General features: G+C 44.4%; 1 protein-coding gene across 1 annotated transcript in view; it reads left to right on the plus strand.

Moving 5' to 3' along the window:
* The window catches only part of LHFPL2 (LHFPL tetraspan subfamily member 2), a 149,053-nt gene that overhangs the window by 38,508 nt on the left and 87,843 nt on the right, over window positions 1-22,702 (plus strand). The window contains exon 2 of the mRNA XM_040340763.1: window positions 20,168-20,240. The gene's annotated coding sequence lies outside the window, so the exon portion shown is untranslated. The remainder of the gene's footprint in view (window positions 1-20,167; window positions 20,241-22,702) is intronic.

The following is a 22,702-nucleotide window of genomic DNA, read 5'->3' on the forward strand; positions in this document are numbered from 1 at the left end:
CACAGATGCTTGTGATTACAGCCTCCGCACACCATTGTCCAAACCTTCATCCCTTTTCCAATAGCTCTGGAGTAGCAGATGTGGAATTAGGTTTCAAACAAAGTGTGGATGTAATAGTAATGGTTTGCATGTGGGTAGAAGCTTAACATCAGGCTGGGAAGAAGTAGCCGTACTGCTCTTTTACTACTAACGCAATTTAATGCATATTTCATTTTAAACCTGTATTTCATCAGTGGTTAATATTTCATAAATGGTATTAAGTATGCTGCCTGCAGCTATTGAATTGCACAGATGGTGCTTGTCTATGGCACTGAAGTTCACACCACTTAAAGCTTAGGTAAGCAACTATTTGTCCCAGCATGCATTCTCTATGCTGTGCAGCTTGGCCTCAGGCTGAAGAAGAGAGGCACTACGGTGCTGCATTTTGGATCTTGAATGGAGGGAAGCCAGATGTACACATTATTGTGTGTATGTCATCTTTTAAAGTGGGTGAAGCCTTTTTGGGCAAAGATGCTTTTCATCAGCTTCCCCTTTATTCTCCCTCCATAAGTGTAAATGAAACCCATGGTTCTAGAGGCGACTTGTGGTTCCTCCCAAAAGGCCAACAGTCTAAGGATCTTTATAGATGGGTGGTACAACCACAAAGGTAGAGACTAGATTGAAAGGGCTATTGGTGTGTTGGGCGATCCAAAAATATCATTTCATTATCTACATTGCCCTTACGACAACCAATGGGAACTTAACCCTCTGCTTGGACATCTCTCCAAAAGGCATATGCTATCTGCAGCCTCATTCATGCCACTCTAGGACCAGATTAACCACCCAGATAACATGGTGGGCTCCTGTGTTACTGACTACTCACACATTCAAATAGAAGAGCACTCCAAACAGTCTTCTACCTTGTACTCTATTACACAAGTTGTTATAGTGAACTACTGAATAAATCTCGATATACAGTATACGCCAAATACTTTTTTCATTCTTTCCTTGATAGGGCTTTTAGATTTGAACATTAACCTTAAAGCTGATCTCCAGCTTGGACCAATGCAACATACCTGAGGGACCACTGGGGAAGTGGAAAATCACTGTGGCACTCAGGACTAGGCCTTGATCTTCCGAGAACTGTGCCGAGTTGCTTCCCCTCTGCACGCTAACCGCAGGGGTCACTCGCTTGACACTGCTGCCATTCACAGTATTTTCTCACCTCGTCTTTCAGGACAGCACCTGGAGAGAGCGCAGCTCCACCCACTTCCCAGGAAACACTGCAGTCAATGCTATAAATTCCGCCCCCTTCCACCATGGCCTCAGTTGTAGTGTTTCCTCCGGCCATGGTGGAAGCGCTGCAGGGAACCAGGGGTGAAAAGGAGATTTCCTTTCGATGAAGATCCAACGCAGGCCTGGAATAAAAGGCCTAAACTGGATGCAGCATTCTCAAAAGTTTCCCGCAATACGGACCTAGCTTTTGAGGATACAGGTGCCCTTAGGGATCCCCTGGATAAAAGAGCAGATAGCCTGCTCAAAAAAGCCTGGGATACCTCCTTGATTAATCTTAAACCAGCTATGGCATCCACTGTGGTGGCCAGAAACCTTGAGCATTGGCTGGATCAGCTCAAAGGTCACATTGAGGCCGGTACCTCTCGTAGAGAGCTTTTGGAGTCCTTTCCAGTCCTTATGAAAGCGGTAGGCTATATAGCGGATGCTTCGGCTGAATCCGTGAAGCTCTCCGCCAGATCCTCGGCGTTGATAAATTCAACCAGAAGGGCCTTATGGGTTAAGACCTGGCAGGGGGACACAGCCTCTAAGCTGAAACTGTGTGGGTTACCTTTTGAAGGAGACTTGGTTTTTGGCACAGGACTAGACACCGTCCTAGATAGGACGGCGGATAGAAAGAAGGCTCTTCCTTTAAAAAAGGTAGATTCGGGGCCCAAGAAAAATTTTCGTCCTTTTTTCCAAGCCAAGGGTCCTAAGGAGGCACAAAGAGGTCAGGGTGGTAGACCCTGGCGGTCCCAGAGGGGCCGCGGGAAGCCTGGGGTGTTGTTTCGCTCCCCCAGCCAACCTGCTAAGCCCCAGTGACGGTCTCCCAGCTGTGGGTGGTCGGCTCCAAGCCTTCCTTCCACAGTGGGCAGAGGCGACGTCCAGTCCGTATGTGCTCAAGCTGATTGCAGAGGGATACGCACTGGAGTTTTCGGGAAAACCACAGTCGCGGTTTTATGTGACCCAATTGCCCAGGGAGCAAGAGAAGTCTCAGGCTATGCTGACATTAGTGGAGGATTTTCTCCAACAGAGGGTGATTACGCCAGTTCCCCAGAGAGAACAGGGGGAGGGCTGTTATTCCCATATATTCCTTGTAAAGAAGCCGTCGGGCAAATTCAGGTTGATTTTAAACCTGAAGGTCCTGAATCTAGCTATCCGGTACAAGAGATTCCGCATGGACTCTATATACTCGGTGAGAAAGCTTCTTCCCCTGGGGTGCTTTCTAGCTTCAATAGATTTAAGGGATGCTTATTTGCACGTCCCGATCAGGACTTCCTCCCAGCGCCATCTGCGTCTAGCCATCAGAACAGAGAGCGGGGTGAGACATTTTCAATTCAGAGCCCTCCCATTCGGCCTTTCCTCCTCTCCCAGAGTCTTTTCAAAAGTGGTGGCAGAGGCCTTGGCACCCCTAAGGCTCAGGGGGATTTCTATAATTCCATACTTGGACGACCTCCTGCTGTTCGCCAAGTCGGAGGAGCAGCTTCTCCTGGACCTGAAGAGGACCCAGGCTCATTTGGAAGGGCTCGGTTGGATCCTGAACAAAGAAAAGTCAAGTCTAGTACCCTCCCAGAGGATAGTCTTTCTAGGATACGTTATAGACTCTGTTCAGGGGAAAATCTTTCTACCAGAAGAAAAGATAGAGAAAGTTCAGGCTGCGGTGAAGACAATTCAGACGAATGTGCCGATTTCTGTGCGCTCAGCCATGTCCACTATGGGCTTACTCACGGCCGCCATTCCGGCGGTGCAGTGGGCTCGTCTCCATTCAAGGGACCTACAACAGGTGATCCTTCAGAATTGGACCCATGGGGAACCCCTAGAGAAGAGATTCAGAGTTCCGTCTTCAGTGAAGAGGAAACTTTGGTGGTGGAGAGGCCAGGCAAATCTGCGCCTAGGTCTGTCTTGGTCCTTCCCCACTACAAGGGTCCTAACTACGGACGCGAGTTCGTGGGGATGGGGTGCTCACCTGGACGGGCAGATGGCACAGGGATCCTGGACGAGGGAAGAGTCCAGAAGGTCCTCCAATTGGAGGGAACTCAGGGCCATTTGGTTAGGGCTAAGGGCCTTTCAGGAGCTGATTCTGGACCAACATGTCCAGATTCTGTCAGACAACGCCACAGCAGTGGCGTATGTTTCCAGACAGGGGGGCACGAGAAGCAGAGTACTCCTCAGTCTGGCCTTACAGACTCTGTCCTGGGCAGAGGTGAACTTGGCTTCCCTATCGGCAGTACACCTAAAAGGCAGCCTAAACATGCTGGCAGACTTTTTAAGTCGGACAAGGGTTCTGGAATCGGAGTGGTGTTTATGCCCGGAGGTCTTCCAAGAGCTAGTAAACAAGTGGGGAACTCCTCAGATAGACCTGTTCGCGGCCCAGTCCAATGCCAAGGTTCCAGCTTATTTCTCTCTAAACAGAATGGATCAGGCAGAGGGTCTAGATGCGTTAGTTCAACGCTGGCCCTTCCGCCTGTGCTATGCCTTCCCCCCGGTTCAGATCATTCCCTTAGTGTTACGGAAGCTTCAGGAGGAGAAGACTACTCTGATCCTGATAGCCCCGTACTGGCCCAAGAGGCCTTGGTTTTCGAGTCTGTTGGAACTGGCGGTAGAAGACCCCTGGGTTCTACCAGTCAGAAGAGATCTACTTTTTCAGGGCCCTCTACTGCATCCAGACGTGAGTCGGTTAAGGCTCACGGCCTGGTTACTGAAGAGCTAATTCTTAGCAGGAAGGGTCTATCCAAACGTTTGGTAGATACGCTACTTAGTAGTAGGAAAGAGGTCACGAGGGCCATCTATTTCAAGACTTGGAAGGTTTTCAATTCTTGGTGTGAAGTTAAAAATTATTCTCCCTTGAATACTTGTTCCGTCTTGGAGTTTTTACAAGACGGTATGGATAAGGGTCTGGCAGCCAGCACCTTAAAAGCGCAGGTGGCGGCTTTGTCAGTGTTTCTAGAGAGACGTTTATCTCTAGAGCCCTATGTCATCAGATTTTTTAAGGCCTTAGCCAGGGCTAGGCCTTCCCCGTTTAAATTTTTCCCCAAGTGGGATTTATCAGTGGTTCTGGGGGGTTTGACTCAAAAACCCTTCGAACCACTGGTAGACGCCTCTGTAAAGTTTCTAACTTTAAAATTGGTGCTTTTGGTGGCGGTCACCTCAGCAAGGAGGATTAGCGAGCTTCAGGCGCTTTCCGTTTTGGAGCCTTTTTTGTCAATCTTCCCTGATAGGGTAGTATTAAGGACTGATCCGAGTTTTCTTCCGAAGGTAGTGTCAGTATTTCATAGGACGCAGGAAATAGTGTTACCTACCTTTTGTCCAACTCCTTCTTGTCCGAAGGAGAGGGAGTTCCATTCCTTAGATGTCAGGAGATGCATTAGACGCTATCTAGAGGTCTCTAGCGAGTTCAGAAAGGCGAATTCGCTTTTCGTCCTGTTTTCAGGATCCCGCAAGGGGCATGGGGCTTCCAAAAGTACGCTGGCTAGATGGTTGCGCATGGCTATCCATGAGGCATACAAAGCTAAAGGTTTGGATTCCCCTCCGGGAGTAATGGCCCATTCTACTAGGGCGGTGGCAACTTCCTGGGCAGAACGGGCTGGAGCTTCACCAGAGCACATCTGTAAAGCGGCAACGTGGACGAGCTTTTCCACCTTCGCTCGTCATTATAGGATGGATTTGCTCTCTGTGTCAGAGCAGTCTTTTGGCAGGAAGGTCCTGCAAGCGGTGGTCCCACCCTAGAGTAAGTACTCGGTTATCATCTCCAGGTGCTGTCCTGAAAGACGAGGTGAGAAAACCTTAGTTAGACTTACCGGTAACGGTATTTCTATGAGTCTTTCAGGACAGCACCGATAACCCGCCCTTTTATTATTAAAGATAATATATATATGCTAATGTGTGTAGTTTCTATGTTCTGCTTATCTAATTTCAGCGTGGCCGGAGGTACTCGTGAACAACTGAGGCCATGGTGGAAGGGGGCGGAATTTATAGCATTGACTGCAGTGTTTCCTGGGAAGTGGGTGGAGCTGCGCTCTCTCCAGGTGCTGTCCTGAAAGACTCATAGAAATACCGTTACCGGTAAGTCTAACTAAGGTTTTTTTTAAGCTGTTCACTGCCTGGGCGAGGTGGAGATTGCGGTGTCACCACGCCTTCTCGCCACAAGACCTGTAAGATTGAGGCTATCACTGTATTGGTGCCAACACCACTACTGTGATTGTTCACTTTCCCGTGGCCCTTTTGGATAATGTATGATTATTTGCATTGGTCCAAGCAGGACCAGTGTAGGTATGCAATAAAGATCATACTCGTGTAATAAGAAATGATGGTATATTTGTGCTTCTGGTCCTAGTGGCATAAACTAGATTTCTATTGCTCTGTATATGAAAGGGAAAAAACTTTGCATTGCCAGTCAATGAGTAAAGAATTTCCCGGCTCCCCAGTGAAGGGCCTAGACATTCTGACATTCGAAGCTCTTCAATGTGCTCCCATGGCATGCCCTTTCCAGGCGCTTCGACTACCTTCCATGCCTAATTGGATTTTAACACCACTTCCTCTGCAGTCGTCTGGAAGCTATTAGGAAGCAAACTTTTTACGTAATTGCAAATTGTGGTTTTATTGTCAGTAAGGTTGTTAAATCATTGGTACTAAGGAAATTTCATCCCTTGTTTGGATTTTACTTTGTCAATTTGCTGCATTTGGGATGTTTTCGATAATGGATGTGATAATTCTTCTGAACTTGGGTTTTAAATTACGTATATCCCTGTGTCTTTAAGATTTGAGAAAAAGACAAAGGTCAACCACAGTTTCCTTGGCTGTTTGGGGGGAATTCAATATTCCTTAATAAAATAAGTGTAATTATCATTTCCATGTACTTACTGTTAGAATAGTAGTCTGAGATGGTCCTGATTTATCAACGATTATAACTGACGCATTGTAAATATCAAATTGGAAAATGGAAGATGTTATTTTTGTTGTGCTCCAACTTCAGACATATTGGTGAATAAAGCCCAGAAGTGGGTTTGCAAGGCGCAGCCCAGATCCTCCCTTTTCTCAGGTCACTCTTCGGCTCTCCTGGCCCCTCCCGCTTGCCAAGTGCCCCCACAGCAAGCGGCTTGCTATGGGGACACCCAAGCTCATTCAGACACACAGCCCCAGCTAGGCCCTGTCCCCTCTATCTCCTCATTGGCTAACTTTGACAACAGTGGGATCCAATGGCTGCTGTTTCAGCCAATGAGGAGGAGAGTCTCGGTCAGCCAAGTATCTTGTGGAACATCGCTGGATAGAGATGGGCTCAGGTCAGTTTGAGGGCGTTGCTGCACACGGAAGGCTTTTGATGCATACAATGCATTAAGATAAAAAGCCTTCTGCCTTTACAATCACTTTAAAGAGGTAAACTTCCTCTGCTGACATTTACTATAATAAGGTTAAACGTGTACCGTTTAGGAGATATTTACATTACATGCAGCCAGTGACATCACGGGCACATGTGCTCACCGTTGATGTTCCTTCTGAGTCTTGTGCCACAAACGGCGGCTTCTGCGTGTATGCGTGGGAGTAACGTCAATGCGGCTCCGGCCAGTCACAGAGCCGGAATCTGAATCTGAACGCAAGATGTGTGAAGATGGAAGTAGCTGCAGTGCTGACATCGCAGTACTAAAATGGCTTTGTTTTAAGGTAGGTTTCACATAATGGGCTAGTATGTGATGCACACTAGCACATTATGACTTTGCATGAACAAAAAAAAAAAACACCAGCAGCATACAACGGCTATAATGTTCTGCAGCTTAGCAGTCCTTATATGAGGTGGCTGCATTCGTTTATCCTTTTTTAGGATTTTTCCCTTCTATTTTTTACCTGGTAATCCTGCGAATAACACACTTCCTGTCCTAGGGTGCATATGCTCACTCCTCCACTCTATCTATGGAAGGAGCCATGGTTGTCACCTAGGCTAAACTTCAAAAATTTCCTGCCATTTGGTAATTTTGACTACATGGGGGATGGGGAGATGAGAAGTTAATGGATAGAACATAAAACTTGCATTCCGGTTCACAGGAAGTGACGAGCACACTGCATTTTTGGCATGATCAAAAGGGTTTTTTCTGTATTGCTGAAACTGTTCTTGGCCTCAGAAAAAAAAAGAAAACGAAGGGCTCATTCACGTAGGTGTAAAAAATGTGTTCCAACGTATATAGCCTGTCGTTTTGTATGCATCTGAACGTAGAACTAAAGAAAAATTAGGTCCATACACACAGCAGAGTTTTTCAGTATAAATTTGCACTGCAGTTGGTATAGTAGAAAAAAACATGGAACACAACAAGTCCAGAGCTGTATATTTAGTTGTAATGAGGGATGTACGGATGTAAACTTTTGTGTATTCATACCGGCATATAATGGGTCTGTTATGGCTCAGCCAATCAAATTCTACACATGCAGAAATGTCTGCACCCATCTGTTATCGGAGTGGACCTGATGGGACATGTCAGGGGGTGGGGCTTATTTAAGAGCAAGAACTGTTTTGCACTGTTGCAATTCCCAAACTGGTCTGCTCTCATGGCCAATGGGAGGAGCCATTTCTGTCAGTGTAGAATTTGTCTGGCCGAGCCTATCAAACCATACACAGGCAGCAATGGCTCCTTTTACTGTCCATCAAAGCGAATATAATGGGCCTAATCAGTGCCGAACCTGGGGCCCTAAGCAAAATGACATGGCACATTAAAAATGAGAAGCGCGGGGGGGGCGCTGACGACAGTGACATGTCATATTAAAGAAAGTTGAAAAGTGGGGGGGAGGGGGTGTCGGAAATGACATCTTACATTAAATTGAGAAGCAAGGGGTGCTGACTTCTTGCCTCTTCTCCCATGCAGCCAGTGAGTTGAGAAGCGGGGTGAGGGGGTGAAAATGACTTCTTACCAGGCGGGGCCTCTAGTAATTTGGGGGGCCCTTCGCAGCTTTGCGGGGCCCTAAGCGGCTTGCATAGTGAGCCTATAGGGTGGATCGGCCATGGGCCTAATTAATTAGAAGTGTCTTGGGCAGGTAATACCGGCACCCAGGTGAACTTCAATGGGGAGAACAGACTGCTGTTTGGCAGTATTGACGTCCTTCAATGCCAGGGTACTAGGTGTAATCCTAGACTCTGACTTGTCATTTCAGCCTCAGGTCCAATCGTTGTCAAAAGTTTGTAGAATTCACCTCCCGTAACATCTCTAAAATTCGCCCCTTTTTAACCACTTAGACCTGCTGATGTACATATACGTCGGAACTTTAAAGATGGATATCTTGGTAACGGCAGCAGCTGCTGCCACAACCGAGATATCCATCTTTTCTTTGAGCATTCCTGTAAACAATAACAGTGGTCTCCGTGGTGGATTCGCCGCGAGATCACCGTTTTCGGCGGTAGGAGAGGGGCCCCCCTCTCCTGCTCCCTCCGCCGCTTACCAGAGCCGTCGGTAGCTCAGCTGGGATACGAGTGAGGGCAAGATGGCCCCCACCCGTCCCCATAGCATAGCAGGATGGTAGTGACGCCAAAACGTCACTTCCGCCCATGCTTCTTAAAGCAATATTTTCTTGTCATTTTTTCAAATGACAATTTTTCTTTTTTGCATTTAAGTCTAAATATGGGATCTGAGGTCTTTTTGAGCCCAGATCTCATATTAGAGAGGACCTGTCATGCTTTTTTTCTATTACAAGGGATGTTTACATTCCTTGTAATAGGAATAAAAGTGACCCATTTTTTTTATTTATTTTTTGTATAAAAATTTATAAAATAAAACAAAAACATTTTTTTTTTAAAGCGCCCCGTCCCGAAGAGCTCGCGCGCAGAAGCTTCACTGTTGTCCTATTTTTTTAATTAAAAAAAGTGCGCTTTTAAGACCGCTGAGCAAATACGGTGTGACAAAAAGTATAGCAATGACCGCCATTTTATTCTCTAGGGTGTTAGAAAAAATATATATAATGTTTGGGGGTTTTAAGTAATTTGCTAGCAAAAAAAACTATTTTAATCTTGTAAACACCAAGTCTGAAAAACAGCCAAGGTCCTTAAAGCAGGGTTCTACCCAAAAGTGGAACTTCCGCTTAATCCACTCCTCGCCCCCTTACATGCCACATTTGGGATGTAATTTTCTTGGGGGGGGGGGGCTTCAGGAGGAGTGGGACTTTCTATCCCACTTCCTCCTTCCGCCCAGGTACCACTAAGGCGATACGTCCTATCGCCTTTTAGTGGCCCCTCCCTGTAGGCGATCACCTGGGACGTTTGACAGGTCCCAGGTGATCGCCTGTCCAATCGGGGAGTGTTGTGCCGTTCGCGCATGTGCAGTGGGTGCCCGGCCGTGAAGCCGAAAGCTGCCCACAGTTGCAGTGGAGGCGCGGGCGGTGAAGGGGGGGACCAGAACGAAGCTCCCAGTGGCCCGTCGCTGGACCGAGGAACAGGTAAGTGTATGTTTATTGAAAGCCAGCAGCTACACTTTTTGTAGCTGCTGACTTTTAATGAACATAAAAAAAAAAGCCTGGAACACCCCTTTAAGTGGTTAACAAATGAAACCACCAAGCTCCTCATTCAAATAAATAAAGCTGTATTATTTCTGCAGCCAAGAAGCTTCCAGCGCCTATTGCAATACTCTGCACAATATACCATTATCTAAGGACTGATCAACTACAATACAATTTGTTTTTACTGGGGTTTAGTTATCAATGTTAAATTTTCATTGAGCCCATACTATTTTTCAATAAAATTTAAATTTTTTGATTTTAGGCTGGGTTCACACTAGTGCGATGCGGGAACCCTGCGAATACACTGCGGTTCCCGACTCGCACAGCAGTTCACACTGCCATATGCAAACTGATGGGGGGTGTCAATACATTGTTAATGACACCCCCATTTCAGCTCGCATATCGCACTGCGAACTGTCAGTTCGGACATGAATCGGATTGCACCTATGCGATCTGATTCTGGTGCGGACCAAAAAAAGGTCCTGTGCGAGTTTAGACCGAATGCAATGCGATTTCAACCATACTATCTGGCTGAAATTGCATTGCATGTGATGTGTGGTGTGAATCACATGTGATTTTTGCACCACGCAGCAGTGTGAACCGGCCATAAAAGTTACACCACCATTTTCGCTGTTGAAGAATCTTCAGCATCCGACACACTTCCGAGAGTATTGGATGGCTGGTCTTCTGCTGCGAGTTGTGTTTTCTTCTGCTGGCCCTTGTCCTGTAAAACCACAGATTACAAAGGGACACACACCCTGATATCTGATCTCTTTTACATGTTTATCTAAAAAACATGGAGGAATGTACAACTGAAATACAGGCAATTGTTAGAAAAAAATAAAATAACATTCAGTCCAGTTGTTTCTTCATTAAACAGCCATAAATTCTTAGTAACAAGCCTGTAGGAGTCCTTGAACATTTGGATAACTGAGGTCTTCTATAAATTTGGGGCTTTGTAAGTGGCAGTTGCCAATGTTCTGTGAGCTTTCATTTAAAGAAGAATAACAAAAGTGTTTTGGTTAAAATATGTTGGGTGTGATTGGACTAATGGGTTTTTTGATGTGCAGACTTCCATGTAATTTAATCATACTTTGCTAATTGTTTTTTTTTTGCTATATAGTTCTTCGGATTTCTGTAGTGCCCGGTGATATTTGATACCACTCTTGGTGTCCTCTTACTATAAATCTCAGGATGAACTTATAGAGCAGGGGTTCTTAAATTTTAAAGCTTGTGAAGTCCTGGTTTCCTGTCACATTAGTTTGTTGAACCAGCTTTGCTAGTTCCATTACCAAGTTGTTTGGTAGTTGTGAGGGCTTAAAGCGGAGCTCCGCCCTAATTACAACAGTGGCTTAATAGTACTGCTGCTATCAATAATGTTAAAAACTGATCTTTTTGTTTTCGAAATATGTACAGTACCTTTTTAGTAGTCAGCCTTCCGGTTTTAAAGCTTGCGGGTTTTTCTCGGGCATAGCGTCACTTCCCGTTTGGTGCAGTGCGCTCTGGGAGCTTCTCTCCAAAGCTCCCTGTGTTCACTGCGCAGCTGTGATATCAAATCTCGCGCAATTTCTTAAGCAGGAAGTGATTCGCGACAGCTAGTCCAGTCTATGAACTTGTTTTGTGAGGCTGTGTCACAACGGGGCGGTAACTTTTAATTCCTAGGTATGCCGTTGTCATGGCAACACAGACGCTCAAGCCGCTGCTCCCCGTTGCTTGTGTGCGCGGAACAAGGAAGTGCCTGCTTGTGGGCTTATGCCTACAGTTAAAATGGCAACGGAACAGAAGGCAGAATATAAGTACATATTGCACACAGAATGGCAGCGGAGCGGCCACGGGACACCGAAAATTTGAGTTTACAAAATAAGTGGCATTAACCATTTAACTAGCCCTTAAAAAAAAAAAATTGTTTTTGCGTGGGAGATCAGCTTTAATCATACTGTAATTGCATCAGTGAATTTTTAAAGTTCCTGAGGTAGAGACTGACATCTGCCCACCTCTCCCCCTCAGCCAATAAGTACAAGCCTTGTATTTATTGATAAAAAAATACAAGGCTTCTTTTGTATGGCCGAGAAGCACTACGCACAAGTTGATTTTGTTCAGGCAGCAAACAGAAAATTTCCTGTACTGTTGTGGAACATAATGCTACTGTATGTAGCTAATCCTACATTATGATGCATCGCCCACAACAGCCAAATTTAGAACAGAATACCTGTACACCAGGGGTGTCAAGGAGGTGGCTAGGGGGGACTGAAGCCCCGAATGTGACCCCGAAAAGCCCTAAGTCTATGGAATGCTGTTAGTTCCGAGCTCCAGGACCGATCTGATCGCGAGTGTGGCTGCGGCCGAAAGTGGCTGAGTGGCATAGCAGGTCCCGCCTCCTGGAGCCTGCAGCGCCAATGCCAGGACCGCGGGATGTGTGACGTGAGTCGTGATGTCCATCTTAGCCTGCAGGCTCCATAAGGTGGGAACACCACATCCCCGCTCGGCCGAGCGGCTCTCCTACTTGGTTTGGCTCTTCTCTGATGACTGACTGACTGCTGGCTGAGCTGAGGTAGGTCAGACAGTGTGTGTGTGTGTGTGTGTGTGTGTGTGTGTGTGTATGTATGTCATTGTCGGTGTATGTAGGTCAGTGTAATGGTTGGTGTCAGGCAGGTGTGTTTAGTGGGCAGCATTGATGGGCACTGGTAAGTCACACAACCCCACTGCCCAGCCCAAAAAAAAGCCACGTCACAAACCCCCCCCCCCCCCCCCCCCCCTGGTTCTTTGAAGGGGAGGGGGTGTCAAACTGTTGGAATCAAACTGTTGCTCTCATTCATAATAAAGAAAAACCTATAAATGCAGCGTTCAAGTTCATAAAATAGGTGTAGAAGTTGATCCTTTTATTTTCTAGTCAGTTGGATTAATAACTCGCCAGAAATCTAGATTGCTCAAATAAGTGTAGCATAAACGCATATAGATTCATAAGCACTGGGAAAGACTCTCCTCCAGCCAAAAATAGGATTTTCTTTCGTCCGCAAATGCGGATCTTTGCGGAGGCGGACTATTACGGGTGTCAGCGGATGTGAGAGCAGCAGGCCGACTCTCCATAGTGCTGCCAGCACAGGGTATTTAAAACCGCACTTCGAAACAAAAAACGAATGTATTACTGTTTTGCATTACAGAATGACTATTCTAGCTTTGAAGCACTGAAGCCCAATGGTCACTATAATAGCCAAACATATTTCTGATGATGCTAAAAAGAACAGACTCCATGTTTTTGTCATTGACGTTTTTCTTTTTATAGAAAATGACTGAGCTGTTTTTATTTTTGTGAATCTAGAATCCATATTACAATGAATTTCAGATTCATTCCTCACATCGGCGTTTCGTTTTTGTGGTTTTGATTCTTTTGTCAGTCAGGTTACTGTCATGCGTCAGCAGTTTGAATTGCCTGTTTGTGCAATTTTAAAAGAGCATGACTAACATTCTTGTGATTTTTTTTTTTTTTTATTACAATATATATTTCCTCAAGAGTTGGCATGGTCTGTTGAGTTCAGGTTTCTGCTTTTCGTATATTTCTGTCGGTTATGTGTATCTATGGGTGAAGATAAAATAAATGTTTGTAGAAAGATGAGGAAGACAATATGTCTTATTAAATGTAAATAGGATGGGGCTGTGGCAGATGTCGCTATTCACAAGAAGATACATAAACGTTTATTACAAAGAATCACAAAGTGCTGCAAGAAAACTTGACACAACTTGATATTTACATTTCTGAATTAAAGCAGAACTTTACTCCCCTCCCCCTCAGCACTATGACATTTGCAGGCTCCCTCGTGGCACGGACATCTTTGCCTTGTTCTTGTCTAGGTTTGGTTGTCTTTCAGGTTCGGATATTTTAGCCATCTTGATTGACTACGCCAACATCTTTGCCTAGTCGTCTTTTGGGTTTGGCTTCTTTTGCCACCTTGATTGGTTGTGCTGGAATGACCGCTTTAGCGCATGCATTGAGAGTTTATTTATCCTTGAATATGCCAGAATTGTACATTGTGAACAGGCAGATAAGAACGTTTTATTGCACAAGGGACATGGTATACCTTTTCTGCAATAAAATGTCTGCTTGTTTGCAAATGCAAATTTTCATTGGTTTGGTACATTTTGTAATGTTCAACTTTAAGGCCCCTTTCACAGGAGGCAGATGCTGTTGCAATCGGCAGTGGATCTGTGAGCTTCTCTCTTGGCATTTGGAGCAGAGTGGGCAAATGACGCATTCATGTCTGGTCAGTATCTGAAGATCAGACACGCCAGAGTCTGCTCCAAGGGTGGCCGAGGGGAAACTTACTCCACTGTCCGTTTTTTACACCCAGCTTCCTCTGATCCACTCTGCCTAAATCGTAGAGGACAGAGGCCTCTCCTGGTGTGTGTGGTGGTTTATTTTTGTGTGTGTCTCAGAGCCAGAGGTAGGCATGTGTAACTGGACAAGTCCGTTTACACCTGCCTGTCTCCTTTTTTGCGATGAGCTGGATATGTATAAGATTTATTTGTTACTAAACTTTTCAATACATTATTATTATTATTATTATTATTATTATTATTATTATACAGGATTTATATAGCGCCAACAGTTTACGCAGCACTTTACAATATAAAAGGGAGACAATACAGTTACAATACAATAAAATACAAGAGGATTAAGAGGGCCCTGCTCAGAAGAGCTTACAATCTAATAGGGTGGGGCAGGCAGTACAAAAGGTTGTGTAACTGTGGGGAATGAGCTGATGGAAGTGGTAAAAGATTAGTTGGAGATGTGATAGGCTTCCCTGAAGAGGTGAGTTTTCAGGGATCGCCTGAAGGTAGCAAGAGTAGGGGATAGCCGGACAGGTTGAGGTAGTGAGTTCCAGAGGATGGGAGAGGCTCTGGAGAAATCCTGGAGACGAGCATGGGAGGAAGAGACAAGAGAGCTTGAAAGTAGGAGGTCTTGAGAAGAGCGGAGAGGACGGTTTGGGATATGTTTAGAGACAAGATTGGTGATGTAGCTTGGGGCAGAGTTGTGGATGGCTTTGTAGGTAGTGGTTAGTATTTTGAATTTAATTTGCTGGGTTATAGGAAGCCAGTGTAGGGATTGGAGGAGAGGTTTGGCAGATACTGAGCGGTTGGTAAGGTGGATAAGTCTGGCAGCAGCATTCATAATAGACTGAAGAGGGGATAGCCTATAGAGAGGCAGGCCAATAAGAAGGGAGTTTGCTCCTACATGTAAAAATCGGACAACGCTTTAATATTCTTTTACAGGTTATCTGTTTAGAGTTAGAGGTGGTCTTGGACTAGCATTGTTGCTCTTGCTCTAACGCACGCGGTGATACCTGACGTGTGATTAGAACACCGTCTACATATGTGGGCGTGACTTATGTATGCGTTCACTTCTGTGTGTGCTTTTAAAAATGTAGTCTTTATTTTTACACTTTTTCTTTAAAAAAATGTATTCTTTTACAAGGAATGTAAACATCCCTTGTAATGGCAATAGTGTGTGACAGGTCCTCTTTTTTTTATGAAGAGGTGTGGGGTCTATAAGACCCCACATCTCTCCTCCAGGCTGAAAAGGCTGAGATCAAAAATATAAACTGTCTCCAGCCGCAAACCCGGCATTGTTTACTTCCGCCGGACGTGACGTCATAACGTCGTGCCCTAGACTCCGAGGGTCGTAGAGATGACTCGGGACCATTTGGTCACCAGAAATCTCTATACTCAACTTCCGTCAGTGGCCAAGTGATTCTTCGACTCGCCAATCGTCGCCTGTAGGAATGATCAAGTTGCTGAGCTGCCGCTATGATTGTTCTTGCAGTGCACCGGATTGCCGGCTGAAAAAGATGATATCTGGAAGATGCCTGTAGCTGCAGGCATCATTCAGATATCCCCACTAAAATTCCATGATGTACCTTGGGTGGGAAGTGGTTAAATGTCTTTTAAAGTTGAACATTTGCAGTCAGTTTTGCACATGCTCCTCTCCTGTAGTGAAATGGCGTGCTCTGATTTTACTGCACAATGTGCTTTAAAAGCTGCAGCAATGAGATGGAATCCTCCTCTCTTCCTGGCTTTAAATCATTGAGGCCTCAGTCCCACATGTGGGCATTACCTGGCTGGAGGAGACCCTATCTCCTGATTTCAGCATAGGTGTCACTGCTACGTGACACCACAAAGTCAAAGACACAGTGAGTATAACTACCTGTGATAATAGTTGCCATTAAAAGTCCCCACTACAGTTCTCAGATCAGCAGATGACCTTCATCAAGAGCACCTAAGTTGGCCGATCAGAACTCCCCCCAGCACTGCCACTCATCCCAAACCCCTCACCAGCACTGCCACTCATCCCAAACCCCCCCCCCCCCCCACCAGCACTGCCACTCATCCCATTTCCCCCACCTCCCCACTAAGGAGTAAAAGAAGGAATACAAATAGAGAATACATGAAGGGAGAGGAAAAGAGGGGGGAGGAACAAAGAAAAAGGGAGAGAAAGAATAAGAGAACAAGAAAGACAGCTAGAGTGTTTAATACGGTACGAGTAGAAGGGACTCAGGGAGCGGTAAATGTCCCTGAGTTAGGGGCGCAAATTACTTGTCCTGCCTTGGGTGCTGACAACCCACGCTAAGGAAATCATTTTACTCTTAGGGGTCCCCACAACTTGGGAAATTTTATCAAGGGGTCACGGCACTAGAAAGGTTGAGAACCACTGGCCTAGAAACACCCAATCCTCCTGACTGACATCCACTCATCAAGACATTTTGACATTTGCATTAGTCCACAAAGAACCAGCCCACCATTACATCACAGCTGAGGGCTCGAGAGGAGTGCTGAATATGGGTTTTGTGATGTTTTTTGGAAGCTATATACAGCCCCTTTCTGGACCCTTCCAAAAGCCATAATCTACCTGCATTGCATACAGAAGCACAGAGAATTGCGATGATTCCACTGGGTTTAAACTTTAAATGAAGGAATGCAGAATTTAACCAAATGGTTTCAAAAGGTAATTAGCTTGGTAAGGAGGGGGGGGGGGGGTGAGAGGAACTGGTAAAGGCAAAATATTAACAGAATTAACTTCAGCTTTAATAGCCACAATTTTGTAACATACAGTTCCCCACTGTAAAAGTAATTGATAATCTTGGCTTATAAGAACAATTATTTCAAACTCCTGGTTTCCTGCCCTGGTCATGTGTCGATCAGTTTCTTGATAATTTTTCTTAACTAGCTTTTGCTGATCCTTGAATTATTAGCATAATATGCTGACTTTTGTGATATTTGTATATTATGCTGACATTGACATTGTAATATGTGTACATTTCTTTAAAGTAGCTAGGCAAAATCCAACTTCCCCTTTGTCTATATAATGGATCTGTACACTGCAAAATCAGCATTAAGTGAGATGTCTGTTCTAAGTGCTAGCACGCTATGATTTACCTTTTATACAACCGATAAGATCTTCTAGAACAACCAACAGTTTTGGGGCCCTATTGAACTACTTGCCTAGACACAAAGCACTGTTTTACTGTGCATAGATAGATGGCTAGAAAGCTAGATAGATAATTTTTAGATGCAGTGGAAGAGTGACCTTTGCAATACGTAGAATTTTTCCATGGTACATAATGCGCAACAGCAAACTCTCGCTTCCAGTTCCATTCCAAATGTTATGTGGAACAATATTCTGCATGTCTCTGTGCCAATCAAAGAGGTATAGGAGAAGAGGTTCCCCCAACCTAACATCACAAACCAATAGCAATAATGAAGGATGCCTCCTGCTTCTCACCGCCCTTGGAAGTAAGCAATGTCCATATCTAAATAACAGCGGGAGTTAGCCCACCCACGTCCAATATAAGCAAGCGCCGCTTGTGTTTTTCGGATTCTTTTCTTAAAGTGTAACTGTAAATTTTTTCTTAAGTTTTGAGTAGAGTGAACAGGAATTAAAACCTGTCGGTTTTTATTGTCTGTGTCCCCATTAGGGAGATTCATCATCTCTTTTTGCCCTGTTTCCCATTAGCATTGAAAAGTGAAAGTAAAAGAAAATCCCAAATTTTAGGTTGTCATCAGAAAAGTAATAGAGAGGAAATCTTCCAATGGGAAGCATGGGGTTCCCTAGGGGATTCCCTAATTTGCAGGGATTTCTTCTCATTTCCTGTTTTTGGATGTGACGGGAAGTGAAGGTTATACTTTCAACAGGGGCACAGATGGCAAAAAATAAACAAACGGGTTATAACCCTTCGTTACTCTAGCCAAAATAAAAAAAAATGGTTTTGCCTATAGTTGTACTTTTTTTAATTGATTTGGCATTTTTCCAGCTTTGTTTTCTTGTTTGAATACCAGTAACTGGATGGACCTGCCAGGAGCCGTAGTTCATTAGCAGGGCTTTCAGAATTTGTCTGCAGAAAGATTTCTCGTTGGATAAACTATTTACAGAATGTTACATTTCCTTGAAATCTAATAACCTAATAATGGGTGTTTCCTCGCACACAATTTCTGACGTGCTGTCAGAGAGGAAATCTCTTTTCCATGCAAAGTATATCCTTGCTCAGTAACTGAACCTTTTTAATGAGATGATTGTAAATGCCATAACATTTCCTGTAATCCCAGGATTAATCTTGGTACGGCTTGTCCTAAAGCAGTAGTTTTGATGTGTTTTCAAGTTACTAAATCCCATTTGGTAGATTGTTAAATATGATGAATGTAATATGACCTTTATCCCTCGAATTATCAAAACTGTCAAAATTAGAATGCTCCCCATTTAAAAACGTAATTCGGCTAAAACCTGTGTTTCTGTTTTGGATGGATTCCAATGGTTAGACACCTACATTGGATTATGACAAGCTAGCCTCACACTACAGCACTTTTATAGGTCATGTGCAGGTAGGTATGAAAGGCTCAAAGGAAGCGTTGTTCCAGTCCGGTCACATGATCTCCCCCTGTATCAGCTGCAGGTGAGTGGAGGGAGTGCATGACAATGGCTGGTAATGCCTGGGAGTTGTGATATCACCCATAGGCTCCCATGGACCATCCATTGTCGGCGCTTGCTTCTCTCCCCTTCAAACACAGCTGGCTGACACGGGGCAGCTGGATCATGTGACCGGATCAGAGCTTCACACCACTGTCTGCTGAAAATGGGTCACAGGTGTGCAGAATGAGCTGATCTTTTAAGCCAGGTCTCTAATAGATGGATAAGCATATTATAACATAACAATGGCATCTGATGTCTGTTGGGAGCTTCCTTCTTGCTGCTATGATAATTATGAAGCAATCCTGCAAAAATAACTAAAGAAACAAGATAAAATAGTGGACCTATTTAAAGGGCTTGAAGCGGGTACATGTTGGCTCTTTTCAGGCGTTTTAGCGCCTAAAAATGGCACCTGTAAAGCGCCTCCCCAATGTGAAAGCCCGAGTGCTTTCACACTGGGCCGTTGCGCTTGCAGGACGGGAAAAAATTCCTGCAAGCAGCATCTTTGGGGAGGTGTAAGCGCTGTATACAGCGCACCTACACCGCTCTTGCCCATTGAAATCAATGGGCAGTACTTCGGAAGCGCTGCAACACGGCACTTTTAACCCTAACCCACTAAAACTAGTGGTGCTTTATCGCTAATGTGCCCGCCACCCCAGTGTGAAAGGGGTCTAAAAGATGTGTTAAGTTGGTTGATGATCAAACGTTTCACTGCTGACCTTGTTATCTATCTGTAAAGTCCTAAGCAAAGCTTGTGTATTGTGGATCTCAGTGATGTAGGCCATATTATATATGTTAACCGTAGTAAAAGCGAATATTTTGGTTACCTAAAACTGAAGATTTTACACTATATTTCGCCAAGCAGCTTCTTCAGTTTAGGTGCCGGGAACATATTCCAGCAATGTTGGCCACACTTAGTAACTCAGCCACCGTCATTGGATTATAGTGGAATTTTAATTTTGTAAGAATATAATGGGATATGTGAAAGTTTGGGAAATTTTGAGAAAAATTTGAACTCCCTAAAAACGTTGTTCGGGTTAGTATTGAAACATCTTCCGAGTTACAGATTAAGTTCAGTTGGACAACTACTATCGAAGTCCTATTCCTAGTCAGCTATTTGTATATGCCCCCTCCCCACTCCATCCCCATCAGATAACAAGGATTTGGTCTAGGAGAGGATAAATCGGAGAAATGCTTGCCTTATTCCTCGCTGTCCATTATTGCAATTTGAGAAGGGCGATGAAATCCTCATGCACAGTGCAGCACTGCTGGTCCTGCATTGTATGTGATGATGTTGGAAAGGGGGAGGAGTGCTTTTAAATTTCCTCTATACTAAATAAACATGTAAACCCTTGCTTATTGGGGAAAGGATGACATGCTTATTTTTCCTTTATTTTAAGGGCCCTTTGGAGTCCAGCTGTAATAATGTGTTTTTAAAATACTGCATACTTATTTGGCAGTAATCAGCTTATTTTTTATTAAACTATTTTTCAGGAATGACATGTGCTCATGAGAAGCATCCCTCTTTCTAAGGAATTCTGCAAGAAGGTTCTCAGTGATGTAGAAGGTAGGTGAAATGTGTTACAGGGCTATCTTCAGTGATTTGAACTATTGTGCGACAGTTGTCCTTTTTAGAGCTTGTTAATTAGGTAATTAAAATAATTTCAAACCACTCATCCTAAGTGTTTGCCTCAGGAGCTGCATGCTGAGTAAACCTGCCGTGTTTTGCTTTGACCTGGCTGTGGGTAATGGCAGGGACTTCTACATTAACAGTATAGTTTAATTCCAGCACTGGCCAGGTACTGCCCTCGCTTCTCTTCGTTTTATTGTACTGGGAACTGCTCCAATAGTCATCCCAGGGGCACCTCGATGGCATGCCAAATAACCTTTGCCAATACCTCTGTGGTTGAAAGTGCTATGACTCGGTTCCAGGGAGCTTCTTGGTAAGCATACTATTGGGTTACCACAAAAATACATTTAGAAGAAAGGGGGTTACGATTTTCAATGTAGCCTTGACTAAACATATTAATGGGCAGTAGCCTGCCCATTATCCAAGCAGATATAATAATTGTACAGATATTCCCTTAATATCTCCTTTATTATTCATTTTATTTAATTAATACATTTCTATCACGTATTCACTGTAATAAAATACTTTTTGGATATATTTTGTGTAAAAGTAGCTATTGCTTAAAAACTGAAGAGTCTGATGCATAAATGGGTACACCACAACAGATTTGTCAGAAAACCTTTTTACTTTCCTTTCAAAATCAACATTTTCTATGGCACCCAATACTACAAAATGCTCCCACAATTGCAGGCCATTGATTGCAAACAAGATTGGTCAATTTGCACAACAAAGGTTTTTTTTTTTTTCTAACAAATTAATTTAAGACAATGTTGCAAGCCCCTTCCCATTTCATGCTCTCAGTAATGGCACCATATGGAAGAGAAATGTCACAAGGCCAGAGAAAGAGAAAATATTTTCTTTGCACAATGAAAAGTGAAGGCTACAAGAAGATCAGCAAAGCTTTGTTAAATTTTTGCATCACTTTTGCTACAATAAAGATGGAACTGCAACCATCTCACAGAGACGTCCAGGCCATCCACAGAAGTTAACACCTCGACAGGAGAGTCTTCTGATGACCAAGGTTGAGTAAAATCACAATGCAATTTCACTGCAGTTGGCTCAAGAAGTAGAAAGCCAAACTGAGTTGATTGTTTCCCATGACGCAATACAGCGAAGGAATGACATTCATGTGTGTCGTCCACGAAGAAAGCCTCTCCTAATCCAAGCTCATGCACAAAAAAGCACACTTGGATTTTTCCAGGGCCCATGCTGAGAAAGAAGACTACTGGGACTCTGGAGTGATGAAATCGAGATTAATGTTTTTGGAACTGATGGCTTCAAAACTGGTATGGTGTTGCAAAGGTGAGGCGTACAAAGAAAAATGCATGGTGGCTACAGTGAAACATGGTGGTGGCAGTATCTGTCTGTGGGGCTGTATGAGTGCTGCTGTTGTGGATCTGCATTTCATTGATGGTATTGTGAATTCACAGATTTACTGCTCTATATTGAAAGATGCTACCATCACTCCATGCCCTTGGTCGTCATGCACTTTTTCAACATGACCATGATCCAAAACGCATATTTAAGGCCACTGTTGCATTTCTGAAGAAGAAAGGGATGAAAGTGATTCAGTGGCCAATTACTGATCTAAACCCAATTGAACACATATGGGGAATTCTGAAGAGACGAGTTGAGCATCACTCTCCATCCAGCCTCTAAAAGAGGTAGCTGGTGAAGAATTGAAAAAGATAGATGTTGCACTGTGTCACCAACTTGTCCTTACAAATAATGGAGGTCAAAAAATTTACTAGATGTAGTAGTTTGTTGTGGGGTGTGTTCATTTATGCATCAACTAATTTGATAAAAATATTTTTTAATCTAACTTATATTAACCTTGCTGAAAGACTTTTTCTCAAATGCACCCCCTTCCCTGATGCAGCTGGTCATATCCACTACCCCAATCTGCAATTTAGTCCTCAAAAGATCCCATAAATGTATTGTCCTCCATGTTTGCATACTGTTATACATATATGCCTCTTGCCGCGTACACTCGACTGTTTTTCGCGATGTGAATTTTCTCACCTCGTCTTTCAGGACAGCACCTGGAGAGAGCGCAGCTCCACCCACTTCCCAGGAAACACTGCAGTCAATGCTATAACTTCCGCCCCCTTCCACCATGGCCTCAGTTGTAGTGTTTCCTCCGGCCATGGTGGAAGCGCTGCAGGGAACCAGGGGTGTGCTGTTCTCTCCCCAGGCGGGGAAGGTGGTTTTGAGGCATACCGGTGTTTGATGTATTAGGAGGTGATCCTCCAGGAGGCGGACTCGACTTCTCCCCTGACGCGCGGGTGAAGGTCGGGTGCTTCTCCTCTTCGGTCCGGCGAGGACAGAGGCTGCTGGAGGTCCCGCTCCCTGAGTCCGGGCATCGTAGCTTGCGGGGGGGCGGTCAGGTGCCGTTCTTC

Source organism: Rana temporaria, chromosome 1, assembly GCF_905171775.1.
Source record: "Rana temporaria chromosome 1, aRanTem1.1, whole genome shotgun sequence".
In the NCBI taxonomy this organism is placed as follows: Eukaryota; Metazoa; Chordata; class Amphibia; order Anura; family Ranidae; genus Rana; species Rana temporaria.